The sequence below is a fragment of the Oncorhynchus nerka genome, unplaced genomic scaffold (assembly GCF_034236695.1).
Source record: "Oncorhynchus nerka isolate Pitt River unplaced genomic scaffold, Oner_Uvic_2.0 unplaced_scaffold_475, whole genome shotgun sequence".
NCBI classification, from domain to species: domain Eukaryota; kingdom Metazoa; phylum Chordata; class Actinopteri; order Salmoniformes; family Salmonidae; genus Oncorhynchus; species Oncorhynchus nerka.
The window spans coordinates 439,454-462,663 of NW_027040486.1; the positions used below are offsets into that span (position 1 = coordinate 439,454).

General features: G+C 22.9%; 1 protein-coding gene across 1 annotated transcript in view; it reads left to right on the top strand.

Moving 5' to 3' along the window:
- LOC135571258 (unconventional myosin-XV-like) overlaps positions 1–22,987 on the top strand; it is a 51,385-nt gene extending 28,398 nt beyond the window's left edge. The window contains exon 11 of the mRNA XM_065017041.1: positions 22,925–22,987. The gene's annotated coding sequence lies outside the window, so the exon portion shown is untranslated. The remainder of the gene's footprint in view (positions 1–22,924) is intronic.
- Positions 22,988–23,210: the final 223 nt, after the last annotated feature.

The window sequence follows — 23,210 nt, forward strand, 5'->3', positions numbered from 1 at the left end:
TAATACAGATATCTAACATGTAAATATAACTATATAATACAGATAACTAACATGTAAATATAACTAGATAATACAGATATCTAACATGTGTAAATATAACTAGATAATACAGATATCTAACATGTGTAAATATAACTAGATAATACAGATATCTGACATGTGTAAATATAACTAGATAATACAGATATCTGACATGTGTAAATATAACTAGATAATACAGATATCTGACATGTGTAAATATAACTATATAATACAGATAACTAACATGTGTAAATATAACTAGATAATACAGATATCTAGATAATACAGATATCTAGATAATACAGATATCTGACATGTGTAAATATAACTAGATAATACAGATATCTGACATGTGTAAATATAACTAGATAATACAGATATCTAACATGTAAATATAACTATATAATACAGATATCTAACATGTGTAAATATAACTAGATAATACAGATATCTAGATAATACAGATAACTAACATGTGTAAATATAACTAGATAATACAGATATCTAACATGTGTAAATATAACTAGATAATACAGATATCTGACATGTGTAAATATAACTAGATAATACAGATATCTAACATGTGTAAATATAACTAGATAATACAGATAACTAACATGTGTAAATATAACTAGATAATACAGATAACTAACATGTGTAAATATAACTATATAATACAGATATCTAGATAATACAGATAACTAACATGTGTAAATATAACTAGATAATACAGATATCTAGATAATACAGATAACTAACATGTGTAAATATAACTAGATAATACAGATATCTAACATGTGTAAATATAACTAGATAATACAGATATCTAACATGTGTAAATATAACTAGATAATACAGATATCTAACATGTGTAAATATAACTAGATAATACAGATATCTAGATAATACAGATAACTAACATGTGTAAATATAACTAGATAATACAGATATCTGACATGTGTAAATATATCTAGATAATACAGATATCTAACATGTGTAAATATAACTAGATAATACAGATATCTAACATGTGTAAATATAACTAGATAATACAGATATCTGACATGTGTAAATATAACTAGATAATACATGTGTAAATATAACTAGATAATACAGATATCTAACATGTGTAAATATAACTAGATAATACAGATATCTAACATGTGTAAATATAACTAGATAATACAGATATCTAACATGTGTAAATATAACTAGATAATACAGATATCTAGATAATACAGATATCTAACATGTGTAAATATAACTAGATAATACAGATATCTAACATGTGTAAATATAACTAGATAATACAGATATCTATGTGTAAATATAACTAGATAATACAGATATCTAACATGTGTAAATATAACTAGATAATACAGATATCTAACATGTGTAAATATAACTAGATAATACAGATATCTAACATGTGTAAATATAACTAGATAATACAGATATAACTAACATGTGTAAATATAATACAGATAATACAGATATAACTAGATAATACAGATATCTAACATGTGTAAATATAACTAGATAATACAGATAACTAGATAATACAGATATCTAACATGTGTAAATATAACTAGATAATACAGATATCTAACATGTGTAAATATAACTAGATAATACAGATATCTAGATAATACAGATATCTAGATAATACAGATATCTAACATGTGTAAATATAACTAGATAATACAGATATCTAGATAATACAGATAACTAACATGTGTAAATATAACTAGATAATACAGATATCTAACATGTGTAAATATAACTAGATAATACAGATATCTAGATAATACAGATAACTAACATGTGTAAATATAACTAGATAATACAGATATACTAACATGTGTAAATATCTAGATAATACAGATATCTAACATGTGTAAATATAACTAGATAATACAGATATCTAACATGTGTAAATATAACTAGATAATACAGATATCTAGATAATACAGATATCTAACATGTGTAAATATAACTAGATAATACAGATATCTAGATAATACAGATATCTAGATAATACAGATAACTAACATGTGTAAATATAACTAGATAATACAGATATCTAACATGTGTAAATATAACTAGATAATACAGATATCTAACATGTGTAAATATAACTAGATAATACAGATATCTGACATGTGTAAATATAACTAGATAATACAGATATCTGACATGTGTAAATATAACTAGATAATACAGATATCTAGATAATACAGATATCTAACATGTGTAAATATAACTAGATAATACAGATATCTAACATGTGTAAATATAACTAGATAATACAGATATCTAACATGTGTAAATATAACTAGATAATACAGATATCTAACATGTGTAAATATAACTAGATAATACAGATATCTAACATGTGTAAATATAACTAGATAATACAGATATCTAACATGTGTAAATATAACTAGATAATACAGATATCTAACATGTGTAAATATAACTAGATAATACAGATATCTAACATGTGTAAATATAACTAGATAATACAGATATCTAACAGTAAATATAACTAGATAATACAGATATCTAACTAGATAATACAGATACTGACATGTGTAAATATAACTAGATAATACAGATATCTAACATGTAAATATAACTAGATAATACAGATATCTACAGAATCTAACATGTGTAAATATAACTAGATAATACAGATATCTAGATAATACAGATATCTAACATGTGTAAATATAACTAGATAATACAGATATCTAACATGTGTAAATATAACTAGATAATACAGATAACAGATAACATGTGTAAATATAACTAGATAATACAGATATCTAACATGTGTAAATATAACTAGATAATACAGATATCTAACATGTGTAAATATAACTAGATAATACAGATATCTAGAAAATATCTAGATAATACAGATATCTAACATGTGTAAATATAACTAGATACAGATACAGTAAATATAACTAGATAATACAGATATCTAACATGTGTAAATATAACTAGATAATACAGATAACTAACATGTAAATATAACTAGATAATACAGATATCTAAGATATAACAGATATCTAACATGTGTAAATATAACTAGATAATACAGATATCTAGATAATACTAGATAATACAGATATCTAACAGATGTAAATATATCTAGATAATACAGATATCTAACATGTGTAAATATAACTAGATAATACAGATATCTAACATGTGTAAATATAGATAATACAGATATCTAACATATAAAATATAACTAGATAATAATACAGATATACAGATACTGTGTAAATATAACTAGATAATACAGATATCTAACATGTGTAAAATATAACAGATAGATAAATATAAATACAGATAACTAGATAATACAGATACTAACATGTAAATATAACTAGATAATACAGATATCTAACATGTGTAAATATAACTAGATAATACAGATAAATATATACTAGATAATACAGATAACTAGATAATACAGATAACTAACATGTGTAAATATAACTAGATAATACAGATATCTAGATAATACAGATATCTAACATGTGTAAATATAACTAGATAATACAGATATCTAGATAATACAGATATCTAACATGTGTAAATATAACTAGATAATACAGATATCTAACATGTGTAAATATAACTAGATAATACAGATATCTAGATAATACAGATATCTAACATGTGTAAATATAACTAGATAATACAGATGTAAATATAACTAGATAATACAGATATCTGACATGTGTAAATATAACTAGATAATACAGATAACTGACATGTGTAAATATAACTAGATAATACAGATATCTGACATGTGTAAATATAACTAGATAATACAGATATCTAACATGTGTAAATATAACTAGATAATACAGATATAACAGACTAACATGTGTAAATATAACTAGATAATACAGATATCTAACATGTGTAAATATAACTAGATAATACAGATATCTAACATACAGATGTAAATATAACTAGATAATACAGATAACTAACATGTGTAAATATAACTAGATAATACATACAGTGTAAATATAACTAGATAATACAGATATCTAACATGTGTAAATATAACTAGATAATACAGATATCTAACATGTGTAAATATAACTAGATAATACAGATATCTAACAGTAAATATAACTAGATAATACAGATATCTGACATGTGTAAATATAACTAGATAATACAGATAATACAGATAACAGATAACATGTGTAAATATAACTAGATAATACAGATATCTGACATGTGTAAATATAACTAGATAATACAGATATCTAACATGTGTAAATATAACTAGATAATACAGATATCTAGATAATACAGATATCTAACATGTGTAAATATAACTAGATAATACAGATATCTAGATAATACAGATATCTAACATGTGTAAATATAACTAGATAATACAGATATCTAGATAATACAGATATCTAACATGTGTAAATATAACTAGATAATACAGATAACTAACATGTGTAAATATAACTAGATAATACAGATATCTGACATGTGTAAATATAACTAGATAATACAGATAACTGACATGTGTAAATATAACTAGATAATACAGATATCTGACATGTAAATATAACTAGATAATACAGATATCTAACATGTGTAAATATAACTAGATAATACAGATAACTGACATGTGTAAATATAACTAGATAATACAGATATCTAACATGTGTAAATATAACTAGATAATACAGATATCTGACATGTGTAAATATAACTAGATAATACAGATAACTGACATGTGTAAATATAACTAGATAATACAGATATCTAACATGTGTAAATATAACTAGATAATACAGATATCTAACATGTGTAAATATAACTAGATAATACAGATATCTGACATGTGTAAATATAACTAGATAATACAGATATCTGACATGTGTAAATATAACTAGATAATACAGAAATATAATATAACTAGATAATACAGATATCTGACATGTGTAAATATAACTAGATAATACAGATAACTAACATGTGTAAATATAACTAGATAATACAGATATCTAGATAATACAGATATCTAACATGTGTAAATATAACTAGATAATACAGATATCTAGATAATACAGATATCTAACATGTGTAAATATAACTAGATAATAACTAGATAATACAGATATCTAACATGTGTAAATATAACTAGATAATACAGATATCTAACATGTGTAAATATAACTAGATAATACAGATATCTAACATGTGTACAGAAATATAACTAGATAATACAGATATCTAACATGTGTAAATATAACTAGATAATACAGATATCTAACATGTGTAAATATAACTAGATAATAAATATAACTAGATAATACAGATATCTAACATGTGTAAATATAACTAGATAATACAGATATCTAACATGTGTAAATATAACTAGATAATACAGATATCTAACATGTGTAAATATAACTAGATAATACAGATATCTAACATGTGTAAATATAACTAGATAATACAGATATCTAACATGTGTAAATATAACTAGATAATACAGATATCTAACATGTGTAAATATAACTAGATAATACAGATATCTAACATGTGTAAATATAACTAGATAATACAGATAACTAACATAGATAATACAGTAAATATAACTAGATAATACAGATATCTAACATGTGTAAATATAAATAATACAGATAACTAGATAATACAGATATCTAACATGTGTAAATATAACTAGATAATACAGATATCTAACATGTGTAAATATAACTAGATAATACAGATATCTAACATGTGTAAATATAACTAGATAATACAGATATCTAACATGTGTAAATATAACTAGATAATACAGATATCTAACATGTAGATAATAAATATAACTAGATAATACAGATATCTAGATAATACAGATATCTAACATGTGTAAATATAACTAGATAATACAGATCTAACATGTGTAAATATAACTAGATAATACAGATATCTAACATGTGTAAATATAACTAGATAATACAGATATCTAACATGTGTAAATATAACTAGATAATACAGATATCTAGATAATACAGATATCTAACATGTGTAAATATAACTAGATAATACAGATATCTAGATAATACAGATATCTAACATGTGTAAATATAACTAGATAATACAGATATCTAACATGTGTAAATATAACTAGATAATACAGATATCTAACATGTGTAAATATAACTAGATAATACAGATATCTAACATGTGTAAATATAACTAGATAACAGTAAATACTAGATAATACAGATATCTAACATGTGTAAATATAACTAGATAATACAGATATCTAACATGTGTAAATATAACTAGATAATACAGATAACTAGATAATACAGATATCTAACATGTGTAAATATAACTAGATAATACAGATAACTAACATGTGTAAATATAACTAGATAATACAGATATCTAGATAATACAGATATCTAACATGTGTAAATATAACTAGATAATACAGATATCTAACATGTGTAAATATAACTAGATAATATAACTACAGTAAATATAACTAGATAATACAGATATCTAACATGTGTAAATATAACTAGATAATACAGATATCTAACATGTGTAAATATAACTAGATAATACAGATATCTAACATGTGTAAATATAAAGATATATACTAGATAATACAGATATCTAACATGTGTAAATATAACTAGATAATACAGATATATCTAACATGTGTAAATATAACTAGATAATACAGATATCTAACTGTAAATATAACTAGATAATGATATCTAACATGTGTAAATATAACTAGATAATACAGATATCTAACATGTGTAAATATAACTAGATAATACAGATATCTAACATGTAAATATAACTAGATAATACAGATATCTAACATGTGTAAATATAACTAGATAATACAGATAATACAGATATCTAACATGTGTAAATATAACTAGATAATACAGATATCTAACATGTGTAAATATAACTAGATAATACAGATATCTAACATGTGTAAATATAACTAGATAATACAGATATACAGATATCTAACTGACATGTGTAAATATAACTAGATAATACAGATATCTAACATGTGTAAATATAACTAGATAATACAGATATCTAACATGTGTAAATATAACTAGATAATACAGATATCTAACATGTGTAAATATAACTAGATAATACAGATATCTAACATGTGTAAATATAACTAGATAATACAGATATCTAACATGTGTAAATATAACTAGATAATACAGATAACATGTGTAAATATAACTAGATAATACAGATAACTAACATGTGTAAATATAACTAGATAATACAGATATCTAGATAATACAGATATCTAACATGTGTAAATATAACTAGATAATACAGATATCTAACATGTGTAAATATAACTAGATAATACAGATATCTAGATAATACAGATATCTAACATGTGTAAATATAACTAGATAATACAGATATCTAACATGTGTAAATATAACTAGATAATACAGATATCTGACATGTGTAAATATAACTAGATAATACAGATATCTGACATGTGTAAATATAACTAGATAATACAGATATCTGACATGTGTAAATATAACTAGATAATACAGATATCTAACATGTGTAAATATAACTAGATAATACAGATATCTGACATGTGTAAATATAACTAGATAATACAGATATCTAACATGTGTAAATATAACTAGATAATACAGATATCTAACATGTGTAAATATAACTAGATAATACAAATGTAAATATAACTAGATAATACAGATATCTAACATGTGTAAATATAACTAGATAATACAGATATCTAACATGTGTAAATATAACTAGATAATACAGATATCTAACATGTGTAAATATAACTAGATAATACAGATATCTAACATGTGTAAATATAACTAGATAATACAGATATCTAACATGTGTAAATATAACTAGATAATACAGACATGTGTAAAATAGATATCTAACATGTGTAAATATAACTAGATAATACAGATATCTAACATGTGTAAATATAACTAGATAATACAGATATCTAACATGTGTAAATATAACTAATATATACTAGATAATACAGATATCTAACATGTGTAAATATAACTAGATAATACAGATATCTAACAGATAAATACAGATAACTAGATAATACAGATATCTAACATGTGTAAATATAACTAGATAATACAGATATCTAACAGTAAATATAACTAGATAATACAGATATAACATGTAAATATAACTAGATAATACAGATATAACATGTGTAAATATAACTAGATAATACAGATATCTAACATGTGTAAATATAACTAGATAATACAGATATCTAACATGTGTAAATATAACTAGATAATACAGATATCTAGATAATACAGATATCTAGATAATACAGATATCTAACATGTGTAAATATAACTAGATAATACAGATAACTAGATAATACAGATATCTAGATAATACAGATATCTAACATGTGTAAATATAACTAGATAATACAGATACTAACATGTGTAAATATAACTAGATATCTAACATGTGTAAATATAACTAGATAATACAGATATCTAACATGTAAATATAAAATATAACTAGATAATACAGATATCTAACATGTGTAAATATAACTAGATAATACAGATATCTAACATGTGTAAATATAAATATACAGATATACAGATATCTAGATAATACAGATATCTAACATGTGTAAATATAACTAGATAATACAGATATCTAACATGTGTAAATATAACTAGATAATACAGATATCTAACATGTGTAAATATAACTAGATAATACAGATATCTAACAGTAAATATAACTAGATAATACAGATATCTAACATGTGTAAATATAACTAGATAATACAGATATCTAACATGTGTAAATATAACTAGATATCTAACATGTGTAAATACTAGATAATACAGATATCTAACATGTGTAAATATAACTAGATAATACAGATATCTAACATGTGTAAATATAACTAGATAATACAGATATCTAACATGTGTAAATATAACTAGATAATACAGATATCTAACATGTGTAAATATAACTAGATAATACAGATATCTAACATGTGTAAATATAAAATATAATCTAGATAATACAGATATCTAACATGTGTAAATATAACTAGATAATACAGATATCTAACATATGTGTAAATATAACTAGATAATAATACTAGATAATACAGATATCTAACATGTGTAAATATAACTAGATAATACAGATATCTAGATAATACAGATATCTAACATGTGTAAATATAACTAGATAATACAGATATCTAACATGTGTAAATATAACTAGATAATACAGATATCTAACATGTGTAAATATAACTAGATAATACAGATATCTAGATAATACAGATATCTAACATGTGTAAATATAACTAGATAATACAGATATCTAACATGTGTAAATATAACTAGATAATACAGATAACTAGATAATACAGATATCTAACATGTGTAAATATAACTAGATAATACAGATATCTAACATGTGTAAATATAACTAGATAATACAGATATCTAGATAATACAGATATCTAGATAATACAGATATCTAACATGTGTAAATATAACTAGATAATACAGATAACTAGATAATACAGATATCTAACATGTGTAAATATAACTAGATAATACAGATATCTGACATGTGTAAATATAACTAGATAATACAGATATCTAGATACAATATAACTAGATAATACAGATATCTAACATGTGTAAATATAACTAGATATATCTAACATGTGTAAATATAACTAGATAATACAGATATCTAACACTAGATAATGATATCTAACATGTGTAAATATAACTAGATAATACAGATAAATATACAGATATCTAGATAATACAGATATCTAACATGTGTAAATATAACTAGATAATACAGATATCTAACATGTGTAAATATAACTAGATAATACAGATATCTAACATGTGTAAATATAACTAGATAATACAGATAAATATAACTAGATATCTAACATGTGTAAATATAACTAGATAATACAGATATCTAACATGTGTAAATATAACTAGATAATACAGATATCTAACATGTGTAAATATAACTAGATAATACAGATATAACATGTGATAATATAACTAGATAATACAGATATCTAACATGTGTAAATATAACTAGATAATACAGATATCTAACATGTGTAAATATAACTAGATATACAGATAACTAGATAATACAGATATCTAACATGTGTAAATATAACTAGATAATACAGATATCTAACATGTGTAAATATAACTAGATAATACAGATATCTAACATGTGTAAATATAACTAGATAATACAGATATCTAACAGATAATACAGATATCTAACATGTGTAAATATAACTAGATAATACAGATATCTAACAGATATCTAACATGTGTAAATATAACTAGATAATACAGATATATAACTATCTAACATGTGTAAATATAACTAGATAATACAGATATCTAACATGTGTAAATAAATATAACTAGATACAGATATAACTAGAATACAGATATCTAACATGTGTAAATATAACTAGATAATACAGATATCTAACATGTGTAAATATAACTAGATAATAATCTATAATGTGTAAATAGATAATACAGATATCTAACATGTGTAAATATAACTAGATAATACAGATATCTAGATAATACAGATAACTAACATGTGTAATAAATATAACTAGATAATACAGATATCTAATATGTGTAAATACTAGATAATACAGATATCTAGATAATACAGATATCTAACATGTGTAAATATAACTAGATAATACAGATATCTAACATGTGTAAATATAACTAGATAATACAGATATCTAACATGTGTAAATATAACTAGATAATACAGATAAGATATCTAACATGTGTAAATATAACTAGATAATACAGTGTAAATAGACATGTAAATATAACTAGATAATACAGATATCTAACATGTGTAAATATAACTAGATAATACAGATATCTAGATAATACAGATATCTAACATGTGTAAATATAACTAGATAATACAGATATCTAACATGTGTAAATATAACTAGATAATACAGATATCTAACATGTGTAAATATAACTAGATAATACAGATAACTAACATGTGTAAATATAACTAGATAATACAGATATCTAACATGTGTAAATATAACTAGATAATACAGATATCTAACATGTGTAAATATAACTAGATAATACAGATATCTGACATGTGTAAATATAACTAGATAATACAGATATCTAACATGTGTAAATATAACTAGATAATACAAATATAACTAGATAATACAGATATACTAACATGTGTAAATATAACTAGATAACAGATAGATAATACAGATATCTAACATGTGTAAATATAACTAGATAATACAGATATCTAGATAATACAGATATCTAACATGTGTAAATATAACTAGATAATACAGATATCTAGATAATACAGATATCTAACATGTGTAAATATAACTAGATAATACAGATACATGTGTAAATATAACTAGATAATACAGATATCTAACATGTGTAAATATAACTAGATAATACAGATATCTAACATGTGTAAATATAACTAGATAATGTGTAAATATAACTAGATAATACAGATAACTAACATGTGTAAATATAACTAGATAATACAGATAGTAAATATAACTAGATAATACAGATATCTAACATGTGTAAATATAACTAGATCTAGATAATACAGATATCTAACATGTGTAAATATAACTAGATAATACAGATATCTAACATGTGTAAATATAACTAGATAATACAGATAGACATGTGTAAATATAACTAGATAATACAGATAATCATGTGTAAATATAACTAGATAATACAGATATCTAACATGTGTAAATATAACTAGATAATACAGATAAATATAACTAGATAATAAGATATCTGATATCTAACATGTGTAAATATAACTAGATAATACAGATATCTAACATGTGTAAATATAACTAGATAATACAGATATCTAACAGATAATACAGATAACTAGATAATACAGATATCTAACATGTGTAAATATAATATACAGATAGATAATACAGATATCTAACATGTGTAAATATAACTAGATACAGATATCTAGATAATACAGATATCTAACATGTGTAAATATAACTAGATAATACAGATATCTAGATAATACAGATATCTAGATAATACAGATATCTAACATGTGTAAATATAACTAGATAAATTACAGATATCTAGATAATACAGATATCTAACATGTGTAAATATAACTAGATAATACAGATATCTAATACAGATACATGTGTAAATATAACTAGATAATACAGATATCTAACATGTGTAAATATAACTAGATAATACAGATATCTAACATGTGTAAATATAACTAGATAATACAGATATCTAGATGTGTAAATATCTAGATAATACAGATATCTAACATGTGTAAATATAACTAGATAATACAGATATAATACTAACATGTGTAAAATAACTAGATAATACAGATATCTAACATGTGTAAATATAACTAGATAATAACTAGATAATACAGATATCTAACATGTGTAAATATAACTAGATAATACAGATATCTAACATGTGTAAATATAACTAGATAATACAGATATCTAACATGTGTAAATATAACTAGATAATACAGATATCTAACATGTGTAAATATAACTAGATAATACAGATATCTAGATAATACAGATATCTAACATGTGTAAATATAACTAGATAATACAGATATCTAACATGTGTAAATATAACTAGATAATACAGATATCTAACATGTGTAAATATAACTAGATAATACAGATAACATGTGTAAATATAACTAGATAATACAGATATCTAACATGTGTAAATAAATAAATATAACAGATATCTAGATAATACAGATATCTAACATGTGTAAATATAACTAGATAATACAGATATCTAACATGTGTAAATATAACTAGATAATACAGATAACTACAGATACATGTGTAAATATAACTAGATAATACAGATATCTAACATGTGTAAATATAACTAGATAATACAGATATCTAACAGTAAATATACTAGATAATACAGATATCTAACATGTGTAAATATAACTAGATAATACAGATATCTAACATGTGTAAATATAACTAGATAATACAGATATCTAGATAATACATGTGTAAAGATAACTAGATAATACAGATACATGTAAATATAACTAGATAATACAGATATAACTAGATAATACAGATATCTAACATGTGTAAATATAACTAGATAATACAGATATAACTAAATATAACTAGTAAATATATCTAGATAATACAGATATCTAACATGTGTAAATATAACTAGATAATACAGATAACTAACATGTGTAAATATAACTAGATAATATATAACTAGATAATACAGATATCTAACATGTGTAAATATAACTAGATAATACAGTAAATATAACTAGATAATACAGATAACATGTGTAAGATATAACTAGATATAATATAACTAGATAATACAGATATCTAACATGTGTAAATAAATATACAGATATCTAGATAATACAGATATCTAACATGTGTAAATATAACTAGATAATACAGATATCTGACATGTGTAAATATAACTAGATAATACAGATATCTAGATAATACAGATATCTAGATAATACAGATATCTAACATGTGTAAATATAACTAGATAATACAGATATAACATGTGTAAATACAGATATCTAACATGTGTAAATATAACTAGATAATACAGATATCTAAATACTAGATAATACAGATATCTAACATGTGTAAATATAACTAGATAATACAGATATCTGACTAGATAATACAGTGTAAATATAACTAGATAATACAGATATCTAACATGTAAATATAACTAGATAATACAGATATCTAACATGTGTAAATATAACTAGATAATACAGATATCTAGATAATACAGATATCTAACATGTGTAAATATAACTAGATAATACAGATATCTAACATGTGTAAATATAAAATCTAAATATACTAGATAATACAGATATCTAGATAATACAGATATCTAACATGTGTAAATATAACTAGATAATACAGATATCTAACATGTGTAAATATAACTAGATAATACAGATATCTAACATGTGTAAATATAACTAGATAATACAGATAACTAACATGTGTAAATATAACTAGATAATACAGATATCTAACATGTGTAAATATAACTAGATAATAATACAGATATACAGATAACATGTGTAAATATAACTAGATAATACAGATACTAGATAATACAGATATCTAACATGTGTAAATATAACTAGATAATACAGATATCTAACAGTAAATATAACTATAATAATACAGATATCTAGATAATACAGATATCTAACATGTGTAAATATAACTAGATAATACAGATATCTAGATATACAGATAAACATGTGTAAATATAACTAGATAATACAGATATCTAACATGTGTAAATATAACTAGATAATACAGTAAATATCTAGATAATCAGATATCTAACATGTGTAAATATAACTAGATAATACAGATAATCTAACATGTGTAAATATAACTAGATAATACAGATATCTAACATGTGTAAATATAACTAGATAATACAGATATCTAACATGTGTAAATATAACTAGATAATACAGATATCTAACATGTAAATATAACTAGATAATACAGATATCTAACATGTGTAAATATAACTAGATAATACAGATAACTAACATGTGTAAATATAACTAGATAATACAGATATCTAACATGTGTAAATATAACTAGATAAACAGATATCTAACATGTGTAAATATAACTAGATAATACAGATAATACATGTGTAAATATAACTAGATAATACAGATATCTAACATGTGTAAATATAACTAGATAATACAGATATCTAACATGTGTAAATATAACTAGATAATACAGATATCTAACATGTGTAAATATAACTAGATAATACAGATATCTAACATGTGTAAATATAACTAGATAATACAGATATCTAACATGTGTAAATATAACTAGATAATACAGATATCTAACATGTAAATATAACTAGATAATACAGATACATGTGTAAATATAACTAGATACAGATACTAACATGTGTAAATATAACTAGATAATACAGATATCTACAGATAATACAGAACTAACATGTGTAAATATAACTAGATAATACAGATATCTAACAGTAAATATATCTAGATAATACAGATATCTAACATGTGTAAATATAACTAGATAATACAGATATCATGTGTAAATATACTAGATAATACAGATATCTAACATGTGTAAATATAATAACTAGATAATATATACAGTAAATATCTAGATAATACAGATATCTAACATGTGTAAATAAATATAACTAGATAATACAGATATCTAACATGTGTAAATATAACTAGATAATACAGATATCTAACATGTGTAAATATAACTAGATAATACAGTAAATATAACTAGATAATACAGATAATAACATGTGTAAATATAACTAGATAATACAGATATCTAACATAATAAAGATATCTAGATAATACAGATATCTAACATGTGTAAATATAACTAGATAATACAGATATCTAGATAATACAGATAATACAGATATCTAACATGTGTAAATATAACTAGATAATACAGATATCTAACATGTGTAAATATAACTAGATAATACAGATATCTAACATGTGTAAATATAACTAGATAATACAGATATCTAACATGTAAATATGATAAATAGATAACTAGATAATACAGATATCTACAGATATCTAACATGTGTAAATATAACTAGATAATACAGATATCTAACATGTGTAAATATAACTAGATAATACAGATATCTAACATGTGTAAATATAACTAGATAATACAGATATCTAACATGTGTAAATATAACTAGATAATACAGATATAACTAACTAGATAATACAGTGTAAATATAACTAGATAATACAGATATCTAACAGTAAATATAACTAGATAATACAGATATCTAACATGTGTAAATATAACTAGATAATACAGATATCTAACATGTGTAAATATAACTAGATAATACAGATATCTAACATGTGTAAATATAACTAGATAATACAGATATCTAACATGTGTAAATATAACTAGATAATACAGATATAACTAACTAGATAATACAGTGTAAATATAACTAGATAATACAGATATCTAACATGTGTAAATATAACTAGATAATACAGATATCTAACATGTGTAAATATAACTAGATAATACAGATATCTAACATGTGTAAATATAACTAGATAATACAGATATAACTAGATAATACAGATATCTAACATGTGTAAAATATAACTAGATAATACAGATATCTAACATGTGTAAATATAACTAGATAATACAGATATCTAACATGTGTAAATATAACTAGATAATACAGATATCTAACATGTGTAAATAACTAGATAATAACTAGATAATACAGATACTGTAAATATATCTAGATAATACAGATATCTAAGTAAATATAACATACAGATAACTAACATGTGTAAATATAACTAGATAATACAGATATCTAACATGTGTAAATATAACTAGATAATACAGATATCTAGATAATACAGATATCTAACATGTGTAAATATAACTAGATAATACAGATATCTAACATGTGTAAATATAACTAGATAATACAGATATCTAACATGTGTAAATATAACTAGATAATACAAATATAACTAGATAATACAGATATCTAACATGTGTAAATATAACTAGATAATACAGATAACTAACATGTGTAAATATAACTAGATAATACAGATAACTAACATAACTAGATAATAAATATAACTAGATAATACAGATATCTAACATGTGTAAATATAACTAGATAATACAGATATCTAACATGTGTAAATATAACTAGATAATACAGATATCTAACATGTGTAAATATAACTAGATAATACAGATATCTAACATGTGTAAATATAACTAGATAATACAGATATCTAACATGTGTAAATATAACTAGATAATACAGATATCTAACATGTGTAAATATAACTAGATAATACAGATATCTAACATGTGTAAATATAACTAGATACAGATATCTAACATGTGTAAATATAACTAGATAACTAGATAATACAGATATCTAGATAATACAGATATCTAACATGTGTAAATATAACTAGATAATACAGATAACTAGATAATACAGATATCTAGATAATACAGATATCTAACATAGTGATATCTAAATGTAAATATAACTAGATAATACAGATATCTAGATAATACAGATATCTATCTAGATAATACAGATATCTAACATGTGTAAATATAAAATAATAACTAGATATCTAACATGTGTAAATATAACTAGATAATACAGATATCTAGATAATACAGATATCTAACATGTGTAAATATAACTAGATAATACAGATATCTAGATAATACAGTAAATATATCTAGATAATACAGATATCTAGATAATACAGATATCTAACATGTGTAAATATAACTAGATAATACAGATAATCTAGATAAATATAACTAGATAATACAGTAAATATAACTAGATAATACAGATATCTAGAACAGATATCTGACATGTGTAAATATAACTAGATAATACAGATATCTAACATGTGTAAATATAACTAGATAATACAGATATCTAACATGTGTAAATATAACTAGATAATACAGATATCTAACATGTGTAAATATAACTAGATAATACAGATATCTAGATAATACAGATATCTAACATGTGTAAATATAACTAGATAATACAGATACAGATATCTAACATGTGTAAATATAACTAGATAATACAGATATCTAACATGTGTAAATATAACTAGATAATACAGATATCTAGATAATACAGATATCTAACATGTGTAAATATAACTAGATAATACAGATATCTAACATGTGTAAATATAACTAGATAATACAGATATCTAACATGTGTAAATATAACTAGATAATACAGATATCTGACATGTGTAAATATAACTAGATAATACAGATATCTAACATGTGTAAATATAACTAGATAATACAGATATCTAACATGTGTAAATATAACTACAGATAATAACAGATATAACTAGATAATACAGATATCTAACATGTGTAAATATAACTAGATAATACAGATATCTAACATAAATATAACTAGATAATACAGATATCTAACATGTGTAAATATAACTGATAATAAGATATAACATGATAAATATAACTAGATAATACAGATATCTAACATGTGTAAATATAACTAGATAATACAGATAACTAGATAATACAGATATCTAACATGTGTAAATATAACTAGATAATACAGAACTAGATAATAAATATAACTAGATACAATATAACTAGATAATACAGATATCTAACATGTGTAAATATAACTAGATAATACAGATATCTAACATACAGTGTAAATATAACTAGATAATACAGATATCTAACATGTGTAAATATAACTAGATAATACAGATATCTAACATGTGTAAATATAACTAGATAATACAGATATCTAACATGTAAATATAACTAGATAATAGATAATACAGTAAATATAACTAGATAATACAGATATCTGACATGTAAATATAACTAGATAATACAGATATCTAGATAATACAGATATCTAACATGTGTAAATATAACTAGATAATACAGATATCTAACATGTGTAAATATAACTAGATAATACAGATATCTAACATGTGTAAATATAACTAGATAATACAGATATCTAACATGTAGATAATAAATATAACTACTAGATAATACAGATATCTAGATAATACAGATATCTAACATGTGTAAATATAACTAGATAATACAGATAACTAACATGTGTAAATATAACTAGATAATACAGATATCTAACATGTGTAAATATAACTAGATAATACAGATATCTAACATGTGTAAATATAACTAGATAATACAGATATCTAACATGTGTAAATATAACTAGATAATACAGATATCTAACATGTGTAAATATAACTAGATAATACAGATATCTAACATGTGTAAATATAACTAGATAATACAGATATCTAACATGTGTAAATATAACTAGATAATACAGATATCTAACATGTGTAAATATAACTAGATAATACAGATATCTAACATGTGTAAATATAACTAGATAATACAGATATCTAACATGTGTAAATATAACTAGATAATACAGATATCTAACATGTGTAAATATAACTACAGATAATCTAGATAATACAGATATCTAACATGTGTAAATATAACTAGATAATACAGATATCTAACATGTGTAAATATAACTAGATAATACAGATATCTAACATGTAAATATAACTAGATAATAAATATAACTAGATACAGATATCTAGATAATACAGATATCTAACATGTAAATATAACTGTAAATATAACTAGATAATACAGATATCTAACATGTGTAAATATAACTAGATAATACAGATATAACATGTGTAAATATAACTAGATAATATATACTAGATAATACAGATATCTAACATGTGTAAATATAACTAGATAATACAGATATCTAACATGTGTAAATATAACTAGATAATACAGATATCTAGATAATACAGATATCTAACATGTGTAAATATAACTAGATAATACAGATATCTAACATGTGTAAATATAACTAGATAATACAGATATCTAGATAATACAGATATCTAACATGTGTAAATATAACTAGATAATACAGATATCTACATAGATAAACAGATAACTAGATAATACAGATATCTAACATGTGTAAATAATACAGATATCTAACATGTAAATATAACTAGATAATACAGATATCTAACAGTAAATATAACTAGATAATACAGATATCTAACATGTGTAAATATAACTAGATAATACAGATATCTAACATGTGTAAATATAACTAGATAATACAGATATCTAACATGTGTAAATATAACTAGATAATACAGATATCTAACATGTGTAAATATAACTAGATAATACAGATATCTAACATGTGTAAATATAACTAGATAATACAGATATCTAACATGTGTAAATATAACTAGATAATACAGATATCTAACATGTGTAAATATAACTAGATAATACAGATATCTAGATAAATATAACTAGATATCTAACATGTGTAAATATAACTAGATAATACAGATATCTGACATGTGTAAATATAACTAGATAATACAGATATCTAACATGTGTAAATATAACTAGATAATACAGATAACTAACATGTGTAAATATAACTAGATAATACAGATATCTAACATGTGTAAATATAACTAGATAATACAGATATCTAACATGTGTAAATATAACTAGATAATACAGATAACTAGATAATACAGATATCTAACATGTGTAAATATAACTAGATAATACAGATATCTAGATAATACAGATATCTAACATGTGTAAATATAACTAGATAATACAGATATCTAACATGTGTAAATATAACTAGATAATACAGATAACTAACATGTGTAAATATAACTAGATAATACAGATATCTAACATGTGTAAATATAACTAGATAATACAGATATCTAGATAATACAGATATCTAACATGTGTAAATATAACTAGATAATACAGATATCTAACATGTGTAAATATAACTAGATAATACAGATATCTAACATGTGTAAATATAACTAGATAATACAGATATCTAGATAATACAGATATCTAACATGTGTAAATATAACTAGATAATACAGATATCTGACATGTGTAAATATAACTAGATAATACAGATATCTAACATGTGTAAATATAACTAGATAATACAGATAACTAGATAATACAGATATCTAACATGTGTAAATATAACTAGATAATACAGATATCTAGATAATACAGATATCTAACATGTGTAAATATAACTAGATAATACAGATATCTAACATGTAAATATAACTGATAAATATAACTAGATAATACAGATAACTAACATGTGTAAATATAACTAGATATATACAGATAACTAGATAATAATCTACATGTGTAAATATAACTAGATAATACAGATATCTAACATGTGTAAATATAACTAGATAATACAGATATCTAACATGTGTAAATATAACTAGATAATACAGATATCTAGATAATACAGATATCTAACATGTGTAAATATAACTAGATAATACAGATATCTAACATGTGTAAATATAACTAGATAATACAGATATCTAACATGTGTAAATATAACTAGATAATACAGATATCTAACATGTGTAAATATAACTAGATAATACAGATATCTAGATAATACAGATATCTAACATGTGTAAATATAACTAGATAATACAGATAACTAACATGTAAATATAACTAGTAAATATAACTAGATAATACAGATATCTAACATGTGTAAATATAACTAGATAATACAGATATCTAACATGTGTAAATATAACTAGATAATACAGATATCTAACATGTGTAAATATAACTAGATAATACAGATATCTAACATGTGTAAATATAACTAGATAATACAGATATCTAACATGTGTAAATATAACTAGATAATACAGATAACTAACATGTGTAAATATAACTAGATAATACAGATATCTAACATGTGTAAATATAACTAGATAATACAGATATCTAACATGTGTAAATATAACTAGATAATACAGATATCTAGATAATACAGATATCTAACATGTGTAAATATAACTAGATAATACAGATAACTAACATGTGTAAATATAACTAGATAATACAGATATCTAACATGTGTAAATATAACTAGATAATACAGATATCTAGATAATACAGATATCTAGATAATACAGATATCTAACATGTGTAAATATAACTAGATAATACAGATATCTAGATAATACAGATGTGTAAATATAACTAGATAATACAGATATCTGACATGTGTAAATATAACTAGATAATACAGATATCTAACATGTGTAAATATAACTAGATAATACAGATATCTAGATAATACAGATATCTAACATGTGTAAATATAACTAGATAATACAGATATCTAACATGTGTAAATATAACTAGATAATACAGATATCTAACATGTGTAAATATAACTAGATAATACAGATATCTAACATGTGTAAATATAACTAGATAATACAGATATCTAACATGTGTAAATGTGTAAATATAACTAGATAATACAGATATCTAGATAATACAGATATCTAACATGTGTAAATATAACTAGATAATACAGATAACTAACATGTGTAAATATAACTAGATAATACAGATATCTAGATAATACAGATATCTAACATGTGTAAATATAACTAGATAATACAGATATCTAACATGTGTAAATATAACTAGATAATACAGATAACTAACATGTGTAAATATAACTAGATAATACAGATATCTGACATGTGTAAATATAACTATATAATACAGATATCTAGATAATACAGATATCTCTCTTCTCCTCTCCTCTCCTCTCCTCTCCTCTCCTCTCCTCTCCTCTCCTCTCTCTCTCCTCTCTCCTCTCCTCTCCTCTCCTCTCCCTCTCTTCTCTCTCCTCTCCTCTCTCCTCTCTCTCTCCCTCTCCCTCTCTCTCTCCTCTCCTCTCCTCTCTTCTCCTCTCCCTCTCCTCTCCTCTCCTCTCCTCTCTCTCTCTCTTCTCTTCTCTTCTCTTCTCTTCTCTTCTCTTCTCTTCTCTTCTCTTCTCTTCTCTTCTCTTCTCTTCTCTTCTCTTCTCTTCTCCTCTCTTCTCCTCTCCTCTCCTCTCTGTAGTGGTGAGGTCCAGGAGTATGTCCCCCCCCAGCTCTACATCAGACAGCCTCCTCAGCCCTGGCTCAACATGGTCACTCAGCATATGCAGCAGGTTTCTCCTCTGAGTCCTCACCAAGCCAGGGCTCAGTTCCTCGGTACGGGATGGATTCATTCATTGACAATATATGTAGTGCCCACTATGAACCCCTGTCGAACTTCACATAATGTTTGTTTGTTTCTCTCTGTGTGTTTCGCTCTGTGTGTGTGTCTCTGTGTGTGTGTCTCTGTGTGTGTCTCTGTGTGTGTC